This window comes from Corylus avellana, chromosome ca8 (assembly GCF_901000735.1).
Source record: "Corylus avellana chromosome ca8, CavTom2PMs-1.0".
Lineage (NCBI taxonomy): Eukaryota > Viridiplantae > Streptophyta > Magnoliopsida > Fagales > Betulaceae > Corylus > Corylus avellana.
Window position 1 is genome coordinate 12,843,513 of NC_081548.1, and position 5,776 is coordinate 12,849,288.

Here is a 5,776-nt window from a genome sequence, read left to right on the forward strand (position 1 = left end):
TTTTAACTTTCGGTCCTAACTGAATGTTTGACAGGAGGCCATCGAACGTTCAACTTGCAACCCTAGAACCGTTGGGTAATAGTACACCGAACATTTGACAAGGGCTCATTGAATGAACGTTCAACCTGCAACCTTAAAATCATTGGGTAATAGTACACTGAGTGTTCAACTATCTACATAATTAGGAAAGCAGCATCCTTAGCTTTTCGAACCCAATAAATACCCTCGCCCACTCAACCCTTAAGCCTCCCATGTTGCCCAATGAAACCTTTGTTTGAGTGAGTGTGTGTGAGAATGTTTGAAGGGGAAAGAGAGATTTCATTGAGGCTTTGCTTCAAGGAGACAATCGTCTTAGCCTAACTTGTTCTTTACCTAGTTGTTATGTTGGCTATGTGTTTTTCATAGCTTAGCTAGTAGGTTTGAGTTTATATTGGTGTTGTTAGCTTTAATCTTGGTTTAAGCTTGGGTTAATGTTTTGATAATATTAGACATAGTTTCTTCTACATGTGTGATGCCCCAAAATATCAAAACCCAAAAAGAAAATACCACTACTTAAAAGCAACCATTTTTGTTTAACAATTTCATAATGATCCATTAATTGCAAAAGTGTTTTAAAACTCTTTATTCGAAAAAACAGCCAAAAAAACCTTACTTTAGCTTCTGGCCAAACGTTTGACCACGAACCACACTGAACGTTCGATCTGCAACCCTAGAACCGTGTAATAGTACACCAAACATTCGATGACAGTCTGAAAAGCAATTTTAACCCATTATCCTCCTTTTCAGCTTTATTCACGCCCTTCCTATAAATATCACCCCTCCTAGCCCCATACTTCATCCCTTGCACCAGAAGCCCTAATCCTAGAGTGAGAAAGAGATTTTAGAGAAAGAAGGAGAAGATTTTGAAGTATTTTCCATCTTCAAGGTAACCCTCTATATTAAATTGGCTTTTATATTGTTCTTATGATTTTCATGCTTCTTACAAAGTTTTAGAGTGCCATGATAAGTTTGTGCTTTTATTTTTCTTAAAAAGAAAAACAGTTTTCAAACGTTTCAAAACACCTCTTGCTTTCTTAGGCTTGCATGTGTATTAGTATTATAGTTTACTATGCTTGCATGAATCTATTAAGAACCTAAGAGGGGATTTGTTACATAATGCTTTGCATGCATTTTGACATTTTGACCGAACGTTCTCTGCATTCTTATCGAATGTTCGACCTTGAGTTCGAACATTCAACCATAAGCCAGAACGTTCAAGCAGTGTCGAGAATGGGTGGAATTAGGGTTTGGTGGCCTTTGAATTAGTTGTCTCTCTATTAGAACTCTATGTGTTTTCAATAGGTCCTCTAGTGCTGCATGTAACCCTAGACTATGTTGTTTGAGGATTTGAATGAGCATACGAGGTAAGTAAATACTTATGGCCGCTTTTCATAAAAACGTGCGATATGTCAGCTGACTGAGCACTCGTACGATATGAGCATATTTACTTTTCATATAATTAGGTAAGTGCCTTAATAATTGATTAATAAAATGCATTGCATGACGTGGTACACTGTAATACCTAGATAAAAACACCCGTTTTAAAAGATTAATGACTCACTACGAAAACGATTAATGCTTTCATAAAACATAGTTCTAAAACAAAAAGACCTAAAACCCTTGTGAGTAGTCCTTTCCAAGCCAAATCTAGAAATCCCACTCTTTGACCGAACATTCGCTAGGGACCACACGAACGTTCGCCCTTAACTTAACTACAAACGTTCGCTAGGGGACCATACGAACGTTCTTTGACCAGTCTTTGACCCAGTGGGCAATACCCTAGAACGTATGCCTAAGCTCTTTTATCCAACGTGTAATAGTACTCGAATGCTCGCCCTATAGTACCCGAACGTTCGCTGACACCCTGAAAAACAATTTTAACTCATTCTCCACTTTTTCAGAGCAAGGCACACCCTAAGCTCCTATATAAGCCATGCCTTCGGCCCTCAGCCTCCCCTAACCTCAGAGAAACCCTAACCCTAGTGTGAGCAGTGACTTAGAGAGAGAGAGAGAGAGAGAGAGAGAGAGGAAGAAAGCTTGGTGTTTTTGCCATCTTCTAAGGTAATCTTTTACCCATTCCATGGTCTTTTTATTGTTGTCACTAGTATTGCAAGTTTAAAGATGTTTTGACAAGCCCTCACACCGATTTCTTTAAAAGAGCCAAGTATGTTTTGAAAGAGCTTTAAACCCTCATTTTATCGCTTTGAGTTGCATGATAACATGATATGTACTTTGCATGTGCCTACTTAGTAGCCTAGGATGAGATATATCAACCCTTAGTTTTAATAGAAGCCTTAAAACATAGTTTGAAGCTTTTGACCAAGACACCTAACTCACTGGCCGAACGTTCGCTCTCAAGCCAAAGCGTTAGACCAGGAAGCAAGGCATCCGCCCCTTAGCTCCAAATGTGCAATATTAGGGTTTAGAGACCATTTTTTTTAAAAAGGACTTAGTACCATACTCGTAAGATTTCTCTAGTATTGCGCATAACAATGTGTTGTACTGCGTTATAGCAGAGATTTGTGATGTCGGAGGACTTATGTGAGTGCACGAGGTATGTAAACACTTACGAATACTTTCCTTAAAAACGTGCTATATGTCAGTTGGCTGAGTACGAGTATGATATGGGCATGCATATATTTTTGTACAGCTTAGTAATTGCTTTAATAACTAGTTGATAAGATGCATTGTAGGAAATGGTACACTGGTATGCGTGGTATAATGGCCATGGGCTTACTATATAGACTTGATTCTGTGGTCAAATGTGTGTGTTATATGGGCCTTGGATCCAATGGTTATTTTGTCACTGGCGCAGCCTTTACGGGCGGGTCACTATAGGACGTACATCATTAGTAGCGTAAGCCACCCGAGGTTGGACTCGGTTGGGCTACTAGTATTATGGACGGTAGTGTACAATGGTCGGGGTATCGGCATTGTATTATAGGTCCTTCAAGACAGCGCCAACCTTGCTAAGAAGGGATAATATTTTGGGTAGGCCATATATGATAGTTATGATCTATAAAGCATTAGTTTTGTACATTAAAATTCCTAGGTGATTGTTGCCAGAAGTACACCACCCATTTTTCGAACGAACATAATACTTTTTCGGTGTATTAACGGGGGCAACACCTCTTTCAAATGTGTACCAACATTGCACGTGTATTTATGCTTAATGATAATTGTCTGATGTCATACCCAATTATGAGGTTTACTTACTAAGTCGTTAGACTTATACGGTTATTTCTTTTGTAGGAAATCTGTTTTTAGAACCAAAGAGTGGCATAGTTGCCACTACGGACTTTGCTTAAGAAAGATCTTTACACTATAATCAGGTTTGCTTAAGTTATTGATAGTTGCTTCGTGTCTTTGTATTGAGGATTATACTCGTCCATGTAATGATTAATAGACCTCTCAGATTTATTTTTCCTTCCTATGCATTAACTATGATGATGCTTAGAGAGGCGGTTTCTCATTTAGCCATCAATTGGTTAAACTAGGGTAATTGCCAATAACCCTACCAGACTGACCAATGTCAGTTTTGGGGGCATTACATACACAATTATGTATAGTATAATGGTCATGGGCTTATTATATGGACTTGATTCTATAGTCAAATGTGTGTGTGTTTATATGAACCGTGGATCCAATGGTTCTTTATGACTTGCACAACCATATTTGATTGGCGGGTCACTACAAGTTGTACATCATTAGTAGTGTGGGGTACTTGAGGTCAGACTTTGTCGGGTTGTTAGTGTTATGAACGATAGTGTACTGTAGTCGGGGCACTGATATTGTATTACAGGTTTCTGAGGACAACGCCAACTCTACTGAGAATTGGTAATATCTCGGGTTGACCATGTATGATAGTTATGATATAAATACAACATTAGTTTTCTGCATCAAAACTTATAGGCGATTGTTACTGGGATTATACATATATTCCTCAAAAACCAAAACTATTCTTTTATGGTGTACTGGTAGTGGCAATATCTAACATGTTTGGGAAAACACACGTTTACTTACGCACTCATAACGGAAGCTCATTTCATACTCAATCGTGAGATTTACTTACTAATGCTCTGTTTGTTTCAACATAAACTATTTTCCGTCCGCAAATGTTTTTAGTAGAAAACTTTTTCCGAAAAAATGATTTCTTAGAAAATATTTTACGGACCTTGGGGCATACGAAAAATCACAATTTGTTTATATATATATATTTTTTCATTCAATCATATTATACTCTAAATTACAAAAATGTCTCGGCCAGGTCTTGGAGGTGTCCTAACCGAGTCCTGCCGGGACATGATCGAGACCAACCTAGCACCCCGCCGGGACCTGCTCATGATATCACGGGCGAGTCTCGGTGGGATTGCGGTCGGGTCTCAGGCGGATCATGGTTGAGTCCCGGTTAGGTCCTAGGTAGGTCTCGGTCAGGTCTCAGACAAGTCCGGATCAAGTCCCGATGGGGTCCTAGGTGGGTCCTGGCGGGGTGTCGAATATGTAGCGCCCCAAATTTTAAAATTCTTATTTTAGAGATATTAATTTGATGCTAGGATTATATTAATATACCTATTAGGCAATGATATTAATTCTTGAGGAATTTATGATATTGTATGAATGGTAATTGGAGATTAGTAGTTGTATAATAGCAAATGGAAGGTATAATAGTATTTGAAAGGTAGAATAGTATAGGGTAGGTAGAATAGTAAATGGAAGGTAGAATAGTAAATGGTAGGTGTAATAGTATTTGGTAGGTGAAATGGTAAATGGAGGGTAGAATTGTAAATGAAAGGCAAAATAGTATTTGGTTTTTCTTAGAAATAGAGTTCTCACCCTTCACAATTTTCACCACTCATCTCCTCTCCCTTCTTTTCCACAAATTCTTCCTTCTTCCGCTTTCTACTCAGTCTTTCTTCTTTCTCAGAGTGTTTACACAGATCAAAGAAAGAAAGGGTGAGATAAAGCGTTGCAAGAAAGAAAGAACACGAGAGAGAGAGAGAGAGCTAGCAGAGAGATGGTGAGAGGCAGAGTTAGAGGGAGAGGTAGTGAGACGAAGATAATTCAGAGAAAGATGGAGACAGAGAATCAGAGATAGAGAAGGAGTTTTTGGAGATAGTGAGAGATATTGAAAGAAAGACTGTGCGAAGCAGAATGGGTTTCAACACGTAATTACCTTTGATGATCCATTCATGTAATCCACTGTAAGTATTCTTACTTACTGAGAGTGATATTGATATTCAATAATACAGATCTTTGTAGTTTTATTAAATGTCTGGCCTTTTGATATAATTGCTTCAACAATGATTTATATTATCGTGAATCAATTGACTCATTACTTTACAGTTTTTATGGTGCTTGTAGGAATGGAAAGTTAAGGTAATTATGTAGTTGTGATTAGAGCTTCATATTTGAGATGTACAGAGATTCTAAGTTGGTGAAGTTTGTCTAGGGTTTATACAATTAGATAGATTTGTATAAATGCCTTGTTCGGCATAATTGTGGGTATTTTGTAGAAAAGTATTTTTAAGAGTATTGTTTTGTATTGATAAATTTCAGATTTTCCTCTATGTAAGATTATTTCAACATAACACTCGATTTATTTACAAGATAAAAGAAGAGAAATATCGGGATGTTACAAATGGTATTGATGTGGTATTTTTGTGACCAAAAATATCAATTATAAAAATAACCACTCGCAATAGGACGAATCTTTGTAGGATACGGCTATAGACAGGGT